The sequence below is a fragment of the Corvus brachyrhynchos genome, unplaced genomic scaffold, assembly GCF_000691975.1.
Source record: "Corvus brachyrhynchos isolate BGI_N302 unplaced genomic scaffold, ASM69197v1 scaffold229, whole genome shotgun sequence".
Taxonomy (NCBI): domain Eukaryota; kingdom Metazoa; phylum Chordata; class Aves; order Passeriformes; family Corvidae; genus Corvus; species Corvus brachyrhynchos.
In genome coordinates, this window is record NW_008240042.1 from 8741014 (window position 1) to 8759015 (window position 18002).

At 40.8% G+C, this 18002-nt stretch overlaps 2 protein-coding genes across 10 annotated transcripts in view; one reads left to right on the top strand and one right to left on the bottom strand.

The window, feature by feature from the left end:
- HPGDS (hematopoietic prostaglandin D synthase) overlaps positions 1-200 on the bottom strand; it is a 30294-nt gene extending 30094 nt beyond the window's left edge. The window contains exon 1 of one of the 4 annotated variants that reach the window (XM_008641321.2): positions 92-200. The gene's annotated coding sequence lies outside the window, so the exon portion shown is untranslated. Of the gene's footprint in view, positions 1-87 lie in introns of all 4 variants that reach the window. The other 3 variants (XM_017744143.1, XM_017744141.1, XM_017744142.1) reach the window with 3 other exon arrangements.
- Positions 1-18002, top strand: part of LOC103622382 (melanopsin) — a 72656-nt gene that overhangs the window by 7754 nt on the left and 46900 nt on the right. For 5 of the 6 annotated variants that reach the window (XM_017744140.1, XM_017744133.1, XM_017744134.1 and 2 more), the window contains exons 4-6: positions 9161-9296; positions 15774-15884; positions 16820-17025. The gene's annotated coding sequence lies outside the window, so the exon portion shown is untranslated. Of the gene's footprint in view, positions 1-9160; positions 9297-12497; positions 15885-16819; positions 17026-18002 lie in introns of those variants that run through there. The other variant, XM_017744135.1, reaches the window with a different exon arrangement.

Genomic DNA, 18002 nt, shown 5'->3' on the forward strand with positions numbered 1-18002 from the left:
CCTAGGGAGGCAAGAGCAGGAGCGGAAGAAGCAAGGGCAAAGAGAGGAGCCGGGCTGCAGCAGCAGCGAAGCTGAAACAGAACTCACTCACTCGGTGCGGTGATACGTGGTCCCTTCCTCGGTGCACAGGAGTCCCTCTGAGCGCCGACCCCGACCTCGGAGGGAAAAGGCTGATGTGCTCGAGCACGGGTTTTAATATGCAAACAGCTCCCTCCCCGTGACCGCCTGCACGCCTCTTCCTCCCCCATCTCACACCCCCGGCAAATGCATCATTCATGATAAGAAGCAAGTTTGCTGACTTGGGGCTAGTAGAACATACTGAGTGCTGGAATTTCTTGGCTTGTGGTCAAAGCAAATTTAAAGTGATAAAGTGCCATTTGAATCTATATAATAATAATAATATAATAATAATAAAGACAGGCACTGAGGAGCTGAGTCAGATGATGGGTGTTTTTTCTAAATGTAAAAAGCGTGGAACAAGCTAAGTAATGTGTTTCGTAGATGATTTCTAACTAATGGGAACCCCCACAGCATTTGATCTAATTATAGAACAATGCCTCAAATAGCTGCAAATGGAGAGTCAGATATAAAACCAACAAAAACACCCCAAAACCCTCCACCAGCACCATCAAAAAAACCCCAAATCCTAAGCCTTTTACATAAGTACCAAGTGTGATTTAAACTGTTTTTCGGGTTTTGCTTGGTTTTGATGGGTGGGTTTTTTTGGCATCAGTGAAGAAGGATTCATGCAAACTGTGTCCATGAGTAATGCACGTTAGCAGTTAGATCTGTCATGTTGCTACTTCTATCTATCTCTGAGCACCTTACGGTCTGGCAGGAGTGTGGGTATGCAAACAGTGGGAATTACAGAGGCTGTGCTCAGGACCACGTATTACTCAAGCTGAGTACAGCTCTTTATATGATCGTGAACTAGGTTCTCCTAAAGGAAAAGTAATTCTGCCAGATTCAACTCAATGACTGTGAATGATCAAATAAATTCCTGTGCTTTCTAAAAGGGGAAGTGAATTGTGCATACAGTTTCAAAATAATGGAGTTAGTAATGCCCTGAGCTGATCTAACCTCGGTTTCATCTGCTGATGATTTCTTACAGATTAAGCTCTCCCTTTCTGTTTCCCTTTCATCCTGCAACTGCTGCTGACAGCATGAAACACTGGCTGAACTGCTCGATGAAGCAGTCAGGCTGGGATCTGTTACATGAGGCTCTTTGCCTAAAGTGTCTTTCACCTCTGTCTAGCTGCTGGAAACTGCAGGGTGGGGAGAGCAAACCAGTCAAGATCATGATGTATTAAATGAAACATGTATAAAAGCTGGGTGCAGAGACATTCATCTCCTTTCCAGGAATGGTTGCAGGGACACCTTAATGGCAGGCGCTGCAGTCAGGCGCTGCAGTCTCAGGACTCAGCAGCTGGCCTCTTGCCCCTTTGTTGTTTGGCCATGGAGCAACATTCAGATTTCTCGTAGTCAGCTGAGCCCCGTGGGCAACTCTGTGCGCATATATCTGGTGATTGTGTGGAATCACCAAGTCAGTGAAAGGATGTTTTCTGTGTATTTTATACAGGGAAGTGAAGACATTAACTCAATGACACATTTCTTTTCTTGATCAGCATGGTAGCTCTCATGGTTTGAAAGCCCTAGATAAATGCAGAGGAAGTCACATGGATTAAATTTAAATCCAAGATTTAGTTCGGCAGATGTCCCTTTCAGGGCATTCACAGGCTATTAGGGGATCAGTACGCTCCAGGCAGATCTCCTGCCTCGTGACCCCTAAGTGTTATGGGATCACTCTGTCTATTGACTTGTGACCAGACCTTCCCCACCTTGCTGCTCCACCTTGTGCCTGAGAGCTGAGAGCTAAGCAGAAGGTTTGAAACAAGATGTAGCATTTCATGAAGCTACCCGTGTTCTGTTGCAGGTCTCTGTGTGAGGTAGCTTGCTTACTGCATGTGCCAGGAGAAACAGCCACAATTCCTGATATCTTGCTTTGGGAACAATAAGAGGCCAGCTCCCCAGAGCTGAAATCATAGTAAGCACATTGCCACAGTGCAGAATTTTCCATGCTGGGAAGGAAATTCCAACCATTTTTTATAGTGAGTTGACTTTTGCACTCCACAAGCCTTGCACTCCACATCTTATCAAGCCTAGTCACCTGCAGTTAGTGCATCTCCTTGTGTGTCCAAGAGAATAAATCCACTCAAGGCAGAAGTTTCACTGGAAATTTAGACATAGTGATCATGTTCACTTCCTTAGCAATTTTCTCACCCCACCCCTGCCTTGTTTGTTTTATTTTTAATTACAGTGCTATGCTGCTATTAGAGACTTGAGCAAACTAACACTTAGGATAAGATATGCAAAATGAATAATTACAAGTTTCATAATTTTTAAGCCACGTAATGAGGGATATTAGGCCTGCAAAATGTTAGACCTGCAAACCCAGCAAAGGTGCTTTATCTTTTATGTTTATATGTAGTAGAGCTCAGCAATTTGCCTTCTCTTTTAGCAAGCAATAAATTCAGCCAGAAAAATACACCTTCAGACAGACCTAATGTTGGACCTTTGAAGCTTAAGTTTATAAACACTCTTGACCGAAGAAATGCCAGGGAGAATATTGAAAATACCAAGTATTTATTTTTTGAAAAGTTGACACATTTAAAGTTTATTGTGAATTAATGTTGTTGTTGACTTTTTTTTCTAATTTGAAATAGAAAAAAAGGTTAGTGTATTTGAAAACACCATCTGTGTCAATACAAGCATGTTCCTACGTGTGCAGTTTGCCCTGCTCATGCATATTCCATTACATTTTTTATGATATTTTGTTAAAAATTTACAGAAGGGTCACACACTCATTTTAAGGAGAGTATCCATTGTTAAGCAAATATCCTTCCAGTGTCACTGTAGCTCTAGCAAAAGGCCATGCTTAATGATCAATGAGATCATTACACGAGCAATAATGAGATTTGCTTTTGAAACAGAGCAGCTTAGAGAAGCAATCAACTACAGACAAGCCTGCAATTTTAGGGGTTTAAGTTTAGCTGATAACTTTTTTTTCCTCTGCTCCTGGCAGCAGGGAGCTTTTGTGTGTACAGTGAAAAGGATCAGCTGGAAGATTCATCTTCAAATTACTACATGGAGAGCCATAAAGAGCTGTCTGTTAGACACTGTTCTTCATGTTGGGAAGTGGTCTCTTGGCTTTATTCGTAAGTAGGAAGGTTCCCAGCTACAGGTGGTTTTATGTGAAAGACCCTGAACCAAAGTCCCGTGAAGCTGGCATAAGCACTTGTGGGCTCTTATCTCAGGTGCTGGTTTTGCCATTGGGAATTTGGGCAGGATCATAATGGCTCAGTTAGTTGGAGCATTTGGAATTGCCTTTTCCAGTGCATTTGCCTCAGCATTTCATTTAAGTAATGCTCAGTCCTGAGCTAGCTGGCAGACTATTTGCTTTATCTTAGCACTTCTATTTATGAGAAACTGGCCAAGGTTTAAAAAGCCAGTTACCCTATAGAATGCGTTTATCCCAATAACTTTTCTGCCTTAGCAGAGGAGCAATGACACTCTTCCCAGCTCATGGGGAGTTACATGCATACCTGACAATTAAGTAAAAATTCTTGATGAATAGCCAGAGGACTCATCTATTCAGAAGATGCAGTTCAGCATAGAGACACTGAATGGAGGTCCTTCATATATCAGCTGATGGCTGACCTCTACCCATTTGAGGTCTCTGTACTGATGCTTTGTTTCCCATTATATCCCACAGAAATTTGTAGTGGAAATGAAAAACCACATGACCAAGTCAGAGTTGATCAGCTGCTTTTCAAACTTCAATTAATGTTTTGTTATCACTGTTTAAAAGGGAAGGAAGAGTTAAGAAATAAATAACTGTGTACAAATTGCAGAAGATAAAAGAGCTTTGTTCCTCGTTTTGTGCATGTGGCCAAAGTATTGATGAAAGCTGGAGATGCTGTCTGCTTACATTTGGATAGGTAAATCACGAGGTCTCATCCCCTAGTGGGCCCTTGCAGTTGTGTCACGTTGCATGAACAACTACGTAAAGGAATCAGATGTGCTTTATGAGCAGGAGAATAATCTGCAATTCACAGAAGTCGGTCAATGCCTTTAGTGAAATGTTAAGACTCATAATGTAATGTAACATGTGTTGTCTGCCTGATTCCATCCACATCAGTTTCAGCAGGGATAACATTAGACAAATGTGTTACTTAACAAGCAAATAAAAGCTTTTAAAGGGAAACCTTCTTAAAAACATGAAGCCTCTTCATCTCATGTACAAGTACTGGGTAGTCCCACTAGGAAGCCCCCAAGAGAGCCCTGAGCAGGCAGAGGAGCTGTTTACTGATATGCATTTGGAGGGATGAAACGGGAGAAATCATTCACTTCAACATTTTGAAATTTGAGACTTCTTAAAAAAACCCCAATCTCTTCATGCCATCCTTTGTAATTCCACGAAATGGATCATTCGATATCACAGTTGCTTTCAAGGAAACTAAAGTGGATTAAGAAGAACATGGTTTAAACAGTTGGTGTGGTTGGGTTTGGGTTTGGTTGGTTGGTTGGTTTGGTTTGTGATTTTTTTTTTTTTCTTTTAGTTCTTTTGCGCTGGGGGGGTGGCTTTGGGGGGTTTTGTTGGTTGATTTGTTGTTGGTGGTTTTTTTTCTTTTCTGAATTATTGCTGAAGGAGAAGTCTTCTGCTCCCAAAAGTATGTGGGGCTGATCTGTCAAAGCAAGTGGGACAAAATGATCAGTGTCTAAGACTTAGTGTTGTTGTCCCATGGCTACAGCAGTGCTTTTCCAGCACCAACTGCTCTAATCAGAATGGAAACCAGTACTGGTAAATCCAAGATAAATTCACAAAGGGAATGCTTGCATTTGTGTCCACATGACAGAACTTAGTTCCACAGATAGCCCACCTCTGAAGCTCACAGTGTCCCCAGCGTATTGGTAATGGTGAAGGAGGTTAGAGGAAGTATAATATATATTTAAAAAATCTATTGAAAATACCAGGTGAAAAATTAACTTGTCTAGCTAAAACACTGGATTCCTTTGATTAAGGATTAATTTTCAGGAAGAATTAACACCTATGGACTGAGGTAGTTCTTGGAACTTATTGCAGAGACAAGAGGAAGAAAGGGTAAAGCTTTGTGTACCAGAAACAAATTTAAACTCAAAAACCAGGGAAGCTGGAATGTGGAAGTCATTACAAAATTAACAGAATAGAAAATTGCCTTGAATTTATGAGCTAGAAAATGATTTATTTGTGCTCTTGTGCTTAAGGAGAAGGGGACTCTGCATGTTCTGCTTCTCAAAGTAAAAACAATCTCACATTTGGATTGCTAGCTGTTCTTCCTCCTCCCTGAATTAGCAATAGTGTGAGGTGCTTAAGTGGAAGTTACTCAGGTGTTCTTTGTCTGACTTTATACTGGCTATGGAAAAAGTAAGGTAGATAAGAGTGGTTTAGTCTCCTCTGTTCTTTGCTTCTTTCATCTCTCTGGTGGTTTCCGAGGCTGCAGACTGAAGCTCTTGCACCAGTGCAGCTCCACCCCTGTGTTGCCAGATGATGTGACTGTGCTGTGCATGAGCCACACGCAGCAGGAGGTGACACTTCTGTCTGGCTGGGGCTCTCAGGGACTTGAGCTGACACGTGCTGCCCTGCCCCGTGGTGCAATCCTTGGCCTCAGCCTTTCCTTGACGTCCTTTTCTGCAGGGATGCTGTGTTCAGACCTGCAGGCAATGTCTTTAAGGATGCTTGCTTCCAGTGGCTTGAAGCTCAGGGTGCAAATCCCCGGGTAACTGTGTGTGGTAGGCAGCTGCAGTCCTAATTTGCCCATAGAAAGCAAAGAAGCATAAAGCTAGGGGCAGAGACCTGGAGGCCATTTCTAAAGCTATTTATAAATATTTTACTTTATCTGTCTTGTACTTCTCTACAGTGGTTGCAGGCCCAGAGGTTAAATACATTAAAGCAAAGTCTTTTGTTTAGTGGCTTAAAGTGCAGCAGAAGGGAATGGAGCTAGCATTTGTTTGGCATTAGACAGATGTAAACTGCAAAATTAATTAAAAATTAACAACAACCAGCAACGATTAGAATGAGAATCAGTTGGGAGAAGTTCTTCAGGGAGAGCAACAGGGATTGCCTTTGGCTTCAGAATCTCCTCTTGCAGATCTGGAGAACTGTGGGTGTTTGCCCTTTTCCTTTCTCTCAGGTGCCAGGGAGCCTAAAATAGCCATGGCAGCATGTTGTGAAAGGGTGATCTGGATCAAAACGCAGTTCCCAACAGCAGTTGTGCTCCATGTTCCAACTCTGACAACAAGACATGGTGGTCACTATGAAAGAGAGAGTAAAAGTGCACTGTCTCTTCACGTTGCTTCTGTAGAGACAAAATGGAAAAAATACAGTCTTCTCTGGTAACATGGTTATTTTAGCTTGGGGGAGATATTTGGAGGTATTATTAAGTACCTGTTACATTTGGGTAGACAAGATGTGTCCAACAGCAGCACACAACCAGAGATATTTGCTCATAATGACACAGTTTCCAGAGTGGCAGAGATAGCACTGAGCAAAGTGTTATAGCTGGAGGAAGTCACTTCAGGGTAAAATGAACTAATATACAACCAAGTCAATTACTGTTTTCTATCAGTGAAAATTATTAATCAACTTCAGTGATTTGAGATTTAATTCATATGAAGACGAGAGCTTACTCTGTCAGGATTTCTGGATTTGCCTTCTTTTCTTCTCAGTATAAGAGAAAATAATGTGAAATGCCTCCAGCTTGCCAGAGATGGGCCTTTCAAGGTCAGTATCAGTACTTTTGTTGCCTCATCAAGAGAAGCCTGAAATGATCAAGATTCCTGTCTGGTGAGTTGTTCCTAGGAGGTTTCCGGTTTTGAGTTCTTGGTACTCTGTCAATCATGATATTGTGAAAATGTTTATTTCTTCCCTCCCTTCTCTTTCCAGTGTTCTTTTCAGGAGATACAGATAGCATAAGAGTCTCTGAGAAATACTAATATGTTCAAACAACCACTGTTCCTTCAATTATTTGCTCCTGTCCTTTTCTGCATAAACTGCAGACATTCAAGAGCAAAAAGCCTCCAGCTTTTGACAGATGCTGCCATATAACTGACTTCATCCATCCAGCCAATGCTGACTGTGACACTATAAAGGGTCTACACATATTTTGTCATTAAATGTATACAACTTTGTTGTTCTTGTTGCTTTTATAATATGGAAAATCTTAGGGACAAACTGCAGTGATATTTACAGAGCAGTTCCCTCTTCATGTTTGCTGTATGTAGCACTGAATGACTCAGAGGATGAGAGAAGTACAGTTGCACTTCAACAGAAAAGTTTCTGGGTTTGGGTGCTAGTGCTCTGCTAGCAGAATGAAAAACAAAAATTGGAAGGGCACCTAGTGAAAAAATCAAGGTCTGTAGTGTTGTAGGCTTTGATATTTTTGTCATTGCCTAATGCAGAAAAGAAAAAATCTTTGGATTGAAGTAAAATTCTTGTCTTGAACATATTTTGGACTATTCTGTCTACCCTCATAAAATTGTGGGAAAACATAAATTGCTTGAACTACAAGTATTTTGATGTTTACCCAAAATATTTGCTGTAATCTTAAGACTTTTGCAACGTCGCCTTTATCAGTGTGTTTTTCTTAGCAAATGTAGATTAATTTTTTCCAAGAGTTTTAAGTACCTGTGTAAGTTGTCCTTGTCTCCATGATGGTTTTAATTTTACTGTTTCTATTAATAAGATTATTTCTTAACTGCAAATTGTGTGATGTTGCGACCTGTGTAGTGATATCTTTCTGCTGGCACATCATTTGACATACTATTTTATACCAAGCATCAAAATTGTGAGTGTATGGCAGCCCATGAGGGATAGAGAGTTCCCCCCACTCTCTGTGTGTTAAATTATCACTGTACTTCTGCAGGGGTGCAGTGAGAAACTGAGAAGAGAGAAACTGAGACAAGAAAGTGAGACAAGATAATGTATCCATGTGTTTTCTGTGTTGCTGAGCTTTTCTGGGAGTCATCATGAAACGATTCACTTGCCCAGACAATGCTGCCTTTTGTTTCCACTGATTCAGAGAGCAGCAGGAAGAGAGGAGCAGCCTGGAGGAGCTGGCTGTGATGTTAGGCTGGGGTTGAACGTCAGATGTAGGTCTGCATCAGGCTGGTTTTGTACCTAAAGATAAACCAGAGGTATTGGTCCGGCCCTAAATGTTACATTGTCAGTCTGACAGATTTCCTGCAGGCAGCTTTCTCGCCTGTTTACCGACCTCATGACCTGTCTGAATGAGTGATCAGGGAGTTCTTAATCATCCACGTAGTCTCCTAAATTTGCTAGAAGTTACCCAAGCCAACCTTGTCTCACACCCCTCTCACTCTCCCTGCTGATCTACATAGAGCAAGGGCTGCTTCTTTCCCCTCACACAGCCAAGGGCAGTAGCTCAGTAGCTCAGACAGATCCTTCCTGGAAGGGTGGTGGTTGGAGTTGCAGAGTCACAGTCCCCAGCTGTGGCTGAGTGAAAGCTGTGGCATTTGAGAGATGACCCTGGCCTGTGTTCAAGCAGGGCTGTAGGCCTGGTGTATGCCTGAGAGAGAGACCCAGAGCTCAGGCACTGCTGTCTCTTTTCAGATGACATTTCCCCCTTATCCTGCTCTCTGCAATGCTGTGTTTCCCAACAGGAGATGATGCTGTAACTCTTCCTTCTGTGCCTTGTGTGGAAACCATCGAGTCTCCTCAAGTGGTGAACGCTCTCTGTCATTGCAAAATACATGCAGAAAACATTACAGAATGTGTTCTCCACACTCTGTACATCTCTTCCTCCATCCTAAAATACTCCTTGCTGAGTACTGTCTGTTTTGAAATTCCCACTTCTGTGAAGATTTTGGTAAACTTACTAAGTCACTTTCACTTTTTAAACTCTGCATTTGTACAAGCTTCCAGTAATGCACCTTTGTTTTTCCTCTAAAGAAATGGCAAAATCACTGGAGAATTCTTCTGACTTGCTTACCACAGTATTTCAGAAATGAAAGTAGCTTTGTGTTCTTGTTATATCATACTTTGCAAATTTTTGAAAGCTGATGAATTGAAGTAGCTGAAATTAAAGATATACATTAATTTCAGAAAGTTTCTATAAAAGCAAGAGGAACAGCATTGTCTGCCTACACCTTTTACTGCTGATCTCTTACCACAATCAAGCATTATTCTGATGACAAAGGAGATGAGAAGAGTCGAGATATGATGAAATCCAGCTAGTGAGGTAAGGATCCCTCTTTTCTGAGTTCTCTGTGGAGGTTTCTATCCTAAGTAGAAGCTGAAAAGTGACATTTCTCTTTCCAACCTGAGATGGATCAGTTACCTTCTGAAAAAAAGGCCTTCAAGGACCCTACTTGAGACAGTGCAGTGCCCTGGAACAAAAGTACAATAAGAGTTTGTAGTAAGTAAAGTAGCTGTATGTGCATGTTAATGTTTGAAAGCAAGGTAGAATTTTATCACCTGCAGAAGTTCAGTTGTTGACTTAGCTACCCAGTGGCTCAGTTGCATTCTTCAGGGGAAAGTTAAAGGTAACAAATTTTAGTACACATTGTCTAAGTGTAGCACACTTTATACCTTTTCACAGGGTTTATTTTGCATAGATGCTTCTACTCCTAAGCAGAGGACTGAACTGAAAGCAATCACAGGCAATGCAAGGATTAGCTCTTTAGCACAGCAAGTTGCTGGAAAGAGGATTTGCCCTTTCTATGACTTTGGTTGCAAACACTTTAGCTGACCACTAAAGCAGATGATATGTTTGTTCCATTGCTGAAGCTATCTTTGACCTCATTTCCTCACAATATCCCCAACTAGAGGGTAATCGATTGGAACTATTTGGAGTTACTTGTAGCCCAATGAAAACTACAGAACCATCCAAAAATGATGTTACATGTGCAGGAACATAGCAGTAATAAAATAACTTTTTAGTGTTGCTGCTGCAGATTATGGTGTTGGTGGTAGAGTAGTTTGGGTTGGAAGGGATCTCTTGAGATCTACTGGTCAAGCCACTCTGCTCAAGCAGGGGCAGGTAGAACCAGTTGTTCAGAGCTATGTCCAGTTGGATTTTTAACATCTCCACAACCTGTTTCTGTGTTTTACCAGCTTCCCTGTTTAAATGGTGTATCCTTGATGGTATATGGAAAATGGAATTTCATGTGCTTTGCTGTATATCCACTGTTTCTTCTCCAGGCTGAACAGTCCCAGCTCACTCATCCTCTCTATGTATGAGAGATCTTCCAGTCCCTTAGATTTATTTGTGGCCCTGGGCTAGTCCCACACTGGTACACTCACTGGAAGCAACAATCTTAAACTGTTTGTGGAGTTGTGCTATTCTCTAAGTTTTAACTCCTAAGTAAACTATGCCAGTGTAGGACTTATTCCAGGAAGGTGTTGTACAATCTCATTTTCTGTAGCACTTGATATGAGCTCTCAACACTCAGCATAAGACTTTTGAATACTACATAACAGAAATGTGGAAAAAACACTTCATGATTAAGTTAGACTTGAACCCACTTATTCCTACATTACATCCTTGCACTGCCAAATGGTGATGTTAACTTTCCGTAAATTGAGTAGAGAAGACAGTTCATGGATGTTAAAATCACTGACATTATGACACTTAGCTTTCTTTTTTTCTCCTCTTCCCTATTGGGGCACAGTCCTGAAAGTGTTCTTTTCTCTGTTTGAAATTGGTGGCTCTCTACCTAGTCACAGGATGGGAGAGTTATTTAGCGAGTCCTGAATCACTCTTTGATTCTGAAATAGTGAGGGCAGGAGCCTGGAAATAGAGTTTCACATTATTGTGGATGATACACATGAGGAAATGTGATTCTCAGCTTATGAGTGCTGTATATATTCAGCCTAACTGATGAAAGTTCATGAAAGTGGTGTTGTAAATAGATTTACCAGAAGAAATATTTTAACTTATTTCTAGCGATAAGTATTGATCAAGAAAAGAGAACAAAGAGTGCTGAATAAGTAATCCAGCTATATTAGACCTCTATGCCTCAGAGAAATATTGGGAATTGATATTTAAATAAAAGTTCCTCCTAGCAGCACATAGATTAAATAAATAAATTTTAAAAAATTAATGAATCCCTCCTAATTCAATGGAAACTGTCAGTAATTTGGAGAGTCCAAGTGTTTACTTATCCTCATTCCAGAAGAATAGTTTTCATCTTCCAGAAGCTAAGGACTTGTCAAGTTGGCTTATCTAGCCTCAGGTGTTCAAAGTAAAACTAGTTCTTTCAGACTGCGTTTTCCAATGCTTCCCAGCTGGCATTTACTACACTGTTTCTGCCTCCCACTACTGACACACCACTCCTACATGGTAGGTAGGGCTCTAGTCAACATGCCAAATATACCAGGCCTCTTGGAGGGTCAGAACAGGTTGGATGTGAGCTGGCATCCTTTGAAGGCAGGCTGGCAGCACTCAAGCACTGCAGTGTGCTCCTCTCATGGACAGGGACATATCTGCTGCAGGACAGTTTCCTCCACGTGACCTCAGTTTACACACTTGGGGTTTTCTGTGGCCTGACAAGTTGGATTAAGGCAATTTCTCACAGGTAAGCAATGCAGGTAAATGCAGCTGCTGGGGCCTTGTGCTGGCACAGGAGAGCAGAGTAGTAGTGAAGAAGCTACAAGAAGTACAGAATTTATGTCAGGATCACTTTCCAGGAATGGATAGAAATGAGACCCTGACCAACAGCCACAGACCTATCAGGGAGGATGTGAAATACTGTGGATTTCAGCTGCTTCTGTGTAAAAGACAGAGGACCACCTAAACCATAAGATATTGTAAGCTGGTTTGAGACTAATATTTCCCCCTTGAATACTTGTGTTCTGGGTAAATATTACTTGGCTTGTTGAAAGCCAGCCAGTCACTTGCAGTTCCAGTCATTCCCATGATCTGCAGGAGGGCACTTGTCAGACTGAAGCCAGGCCCCTGAGGCTGGTCAGACTGACTGGCAGGAGATGTCCTGCCTGACAAAGACAGTGGTATGCCTTTGTGGGTGTCCAAGAGTGGTTGGACATGCCCTGCACACACCCAGGGCTTTAAGACTCCAAAAAACAGTTTATGCATTTAGAAATTATTCAACTGTCAAAAGCTGCCATCATATCAAGTAAATAAGAAAATAATGTGAGAGGAGACCTAAATCTACTCTGAATTAGAAGGGGAAAAAATCATTCCATAGGCAGCAAGCTATTCCATATCTGCCTCTTTTAAGTCCTGGTGAATGTTCTTTGAAAGAATTAGTGGTGGTCAGTGTCAAAAGTGGGATACTGTGCTGGGTGAAGCTCAGCTCTGACTGCAACTTGTACAGCTTGGATATGAGTAAAGAAAGGTTTCAAAAGAGCTGCAAAATAGGCTTCTGACAATTATTGACACCTCAAAAGTAGGGCAAGGTTAATGTCATTGTGCCATGTCCAAGTAATATTTGTAAATCACAGAAGAGAACATGGCAGATTATCAAGGAATAAGCATAAGGAATATCGGATAAAACCACACATAATTAAATCCAAGATAAAAAATCAAATATGTGTTATAGGAGCACTTAATCAAGAAGGCTAAGGCAAACTACTCTTTGGAATATGTCCGTGGCAACTGGGACAAAAGTTAATATAAAAACAGAAAAGCAGTTTCCAGCCCACATCTCTTGCAAATACGATCTGCAGGGGGGAAGATATATGCATACTTTTGTAGGGTTGAATCTTAACAACTTCTTCCCCTCCTTGCTAATGTTGGAATCCCATTTGTCTGAAATGAATGTTTCTAATTATATATTCATGGAGCTGCATCTTGAACTTAAATGCATCATGGCTAAGTGCTTTACTGAATCTAGATGTAAATGAAAAGCTTGATAGAATAAACTATAAATAACTTCCTTAAAATTCAGCTTCATTAGGAAACTTGAGCTTGAGTGAATGATTCCATTTTCCATAAACATCCACTCAGACTTACAAGTTGCTTGCAAAATTAAGTTGTTATTGCACAGCCACAAAAGAGACTCATTGTGGCTTAACTTTTCCACATGTCCAGCATGTTGTAATGTCTGTACTAATTAACTTGGTTTTTCATGCTTAATTTCAGCTTCTAAGATATCTCACTGCGCTGAAGATGTTTCTGCTTTCAGTTCTGAGGAGATTGAGCTCTTGTGCTGGGAGGTGCTTGTGCCCTGGCAGAAGGTGCTGCTGAGGATGGATTTGTGGATGGCACTTGTCTCCTTGTCACAGGTTGTGAAGGCCCTGTGAAAACAGGGCTTTTAGGCACTCAGGAAAGGCCCCCTGGCCAGTACAATTGATCACACTACTTTGGATGGTCTGGTGAACTGATTCATGGCATTGGTTTATATGTGCCACGTCTCTTAAAAATAATGCTGTTTTCCATTCTAACTGTGGGTGGCTAATACAAAATATCCTGAGTGCCTACTGTCTTTTGAATATCACCACAATATATTCCATAAGAAACATATAAAATGACTAGGCAATGAAACAATTAATTGATTTTATAATGAAGCATGAAATCAAAGAGACTTTGCGATGGAGTTGAGAGAAGCTGGTGTCTGATCTGATTAAGATCAATGTTATTTTCTGCCTGTTAGAGCCCGGGGCCACTGGTGAAGTCATTGGTCTTAGTTTAGTGGTCATGGAACAGTTTGACAGGTTTGACTTAGCGATATATGAGTGACAGCTCAGTCTTGGGAGGGTCATCAGTGCAACAGGGATGTGGTTGTTTTGATGTGGCCAGATTTATATCATGGGGAGGAAAACGGGACAATAATTCAATGGGTTCTGTACCATTTGGTCACATAAGAAGTTCTTTGCTGAGCTGGAATGGGGAAATCAGTGTCCCCTTATGGTTAAACCAACCAGTGTACTTTGCAGAAATGTTAGACATCAGTGGAGTCACGAATTTCTTGGGTTTAAATCATTACACTGAACAGCAGGTGCAAAGAAGTTCAAGCTGCTCAGCTGCTTTTGCTGTGTTGTGCGGCTTGGTTTTGTTTTCTCCATGGTGCTTTGCGTGCAACCACCAGCCTGGGCAAGATGAATTTAAGAGAGCAAGGCTTCTCAACCAGGGGGATGTTTTGCATCCACCTGGTTCCCCATAGACTTGTGTTTGCACAATCAGGATGTAGTTGATAAATGAATCTAAAAGACTTCTTTGATTTATAGACCAATAGGGGCATCTCAGCTTCAGAAAACTGCAGTTGTATCATTGAGTAGTGGCCTGGGTAAGGAAATGTTCTTTACCTTAAAGTATAAGCAGAAAATATTAATAGAAGAATTTCTAGGAGAGTAATACTTACACTCACCTGACACATGCTACAGAAATGTCTCAGATTGAAGGGGACCATTATGAGAGCTAAGCAGGATTTAGAATTTACCCCTGTACAAGGAAGTCTGGTATTTGCATGCAGAGCTTTGCTGATATAAAATGCTCATGTTTCAAAGTTTTTCCTGGGGATCAAAGTTCTTAAAAATCAAGGATTTACCAATGTAGAAGTATTTTCAATGTCAACAAATACTTATACTCAAAGTTTGTAAAATGCACGACTTGAATTAGTGAAAGGCACTTTTTAACTTTTCTGCTTATCCAGATTTTTCCATTTTCAATGGCTTGAAGGAGTGGCCAAGAGAAAAAGAATTCTTTTGGCAAAAAAAATCTTAGAGCTATTGTTCCCTTCCCAAAATCATTTTCTAATGAATCACCTTCTTTTCTGTGACTCCCACACATCAAGCAGTTCAGGCAGAGAGATATTTGTGATGTCATCCCTGCATGAGAATGGGAGTCAATATATTCCCTCTGGGACAGAGGAAAAGGTAGTTTTCTGTTTTAACTGCCAGAAAGTAAGTCATGTCAGAGAGCTCAGGAAAATGAATTACACTAATTTCTGTACAAGCCAACCTGAAATAAACCACTGTTGGGGTTTTTGGGGGTTTTTGAGTTTTAAAAAATATTCTAGTCTAATACAGTAAATTTCCCGTAAAATCTGTGCTTCCCTGGAAAATAAAGAGCTCCTGGTTAGTTATGTGACACAATGAAGATATATTCAGTCTTTGCTGAGTTCTTGATTTTTAGCAAAACTTTGAATGTTGGTTATATTAATACATCTCTGCAATATCACACTGATATTTTTTCATTGCATAGCTGACTAAGGTGTAACTAAGAAGCAAAATGAAATGTTTTAAATTTTTAGCCAGGATAGGAAATGTGAAAATGAGCAACAGGTTAAGTAAAGGAAATATCTGTCAATACATTTTTGAAGGCAGCTTGAGAGAGTTCTTAAGTGGGCAAGACAAATTGAAATAGTATTGACACGGTCAAACATGGCTGCAAAAATTAATCCTTTTAAATAATTTCTAGCATGTTAATACATGTTTAGATACATTAAACTTACAGTGATTCTATCCTTGATTTACCAGCAGGCTTTTAATGTGAGGCTGGATGACATTTTGGCACTGGGGAACAAAAATACAGCACTGACACTGGGATGTGAACTGTTGCAGCAGCCCCTCTGCTAAGGGAGGATATCTGTTAGCTAGCTAAGTATCATTTCTGAAGGGTGGACCATGGGTTGAGGAAGGTGTCAATTCTGTTGTGAAATGTCCCTCTGGAAGAGTGGCACTATTTTAAGATCAAAATGTGGCAGACACTTTACTATGGGAGAAGCCAATGCTCCATAGCTCATTGTCTCTTCAGTTTTCACAGGTTTATCACATTTCAGCAGTTCTCCATAGCCCAGTGAAATTACCACAGATCCATTTTATTCAGCTGAGTCATGCTGCTCTGTATTCCTGTTTTGAGCTATGGGTGAGTGCAAAGCAGTAGGTGAGTGTAACCCCACTTTATGACAGTAAAACCATTTCATGCTAGAACTTACAAACAGACAGTACTAGCTTTGTTAGCAGACTCTGCTTGTTCTTTATACTAAGCAAGAATCCCGAGGGTTTAAAGCACCATGTAAATCTGTTGGCTAATATAGGCTAGCATGTTTTGGGAAATCTGACTTCTACTACAGTAGTAATACCCTAAAAGGTTAAGCAATTTTTGGTATGGTTAAAATTAGAATATTATGTATGGATACTTCTTTGGTCTTAATCGAACCTAATTTCATTCTGAAAAAGGTACAAAATAAATCTACATGGTAAACTCATAGATTCCATAAACTTATGGAAACTATTGGTCTCTTTTTGGGAATACTTTGCTTCCTATATAATGTGAAGGACATGCACTGGCATGCTCACTCTCAGAAATTCTGCTTTTATACGTCTCTCTAAAATCTGCCAAATATCCTTTTCTCCAAACCAGTGAAGGTTTAGCAGAGTCTTTTTAAATTTCAGTTAACCAAGAAATTTCTCTCTCAGGGTAATCATCCAAAACCCCATAGATTTGGAAACTAAATCTAAATCTCAGGCTAAGTTTCCTATATACATATTTCTCATAACTTGGAGCCAAAAGTTTTTTGGAAGATATTTTTGGAGCAGTATTTGTAAAACTAAAATTAGAAGTTTGCTGACACCCTGGTTGTTAAGGGTGTTGAGTTACCTCTTTTAAACAAAAATACTTAACAAATCGTTACATTTTCTAAATCCAAAAGCAGTTCTATGTATTCAGTTTTGACTGTAGTAAATCTTTTAATGAGACAACTATTACACCAGATTAAACAGAGGCTGTAATTGCTGCACCACAAAAGAAACAAAAGATGCCTTCAACTCCTCTTCTTTGACTTTAATTCTTCTTTTCAGTTCTGCCTGAGATGCATCTTCCCTTGGGGTCTTCTCATGAGATTTATGGCACCACTCAGAATAACAATGTCCAGAAGAATATGGTATCAACTCAACCTTACATTTCCTGTCCAGCAGTGACCACTTCAATTATGTGGATGCAGAGAAGCTGTGGGATCAGATAAGAGAACTATGGAATTCCCTGGAGAAAGCAGGAGGCTCTCTAGGTAACACAAAGTCAGTGGGGATCAGGAAGCAGGGAAATGCTAATGCCAGGAAGCGAATATAGAAACCATGATATATGCCAAATCTGTCAAGACTAATAATTAGTATTAGCAATATGTTATGCAGTTATCATCAGATCACAAGGAAATAACGACAGCAAATTTAACAAGATGTTTATGTAGTTAATCCTTAGGTTGATGTTTTGTTTATAAAGTGCTACAGTGGTAATGAACATGTTGTGCCTTCAGTGAGGCCTCTCCATTGAAATAAAAACAAGTCGGTGCATGGCTAAAATTGAGGATGTAGGCTTTTGCACGGTGCCGCCCTGGGCATCATGTCACGTTCCCACTGCACCAAATCAGGGTCAGGCAGGTCTGAAATGAGAGGCGTTGAAAGAAACAGAAAAAGGGAGAAGATGCAGCCTCAGCTGCAGAGGGCAGATTTTGGCCTATTCAGGATGCTGATTTCTGTGCCCAGATGACCAAGAAAGCCAATGGCATCCCGGCCTGTATCAGGAGTTGTGTGCTCAGCAGGACCAGGGAAGTGATTCTTCCCCCGTTGTCGGCGCTGGTGAGGTCTCAAGTCCCGTGTCCAGTTCAGGGTGCTTCAGTTCAGGAAGGACAGTTGAGGTGCTGGAATGTGTCCAGGGAAAGGCAGCAAAGCTGGTGAATGGCCTGGAGCACAAGTCCTATCAGGAGTGACTGAGGGTGCTGGGGGTGTTTAGCCTAGAGAAGAGAAGGCTCAAAGGTGATCCTCAAAGGAAGGTGTAGCCACATGGGGATTGTAGTGGTTTGGTCCAAAATACTCATTACTGTTTATCTGCTGTGAGATAAGAATTAGGAGAAATGCAAAGCAGGCACCAAACTTGAAAGAATATAAAGAAGTTTATTAATAGACCTAAAAGAAGAAAAAAAAAATTATACCACCTTCAGAACTCTCCTCCTCCCCCCACCTTCCTCCCTTCTTCCACTGTCAATGT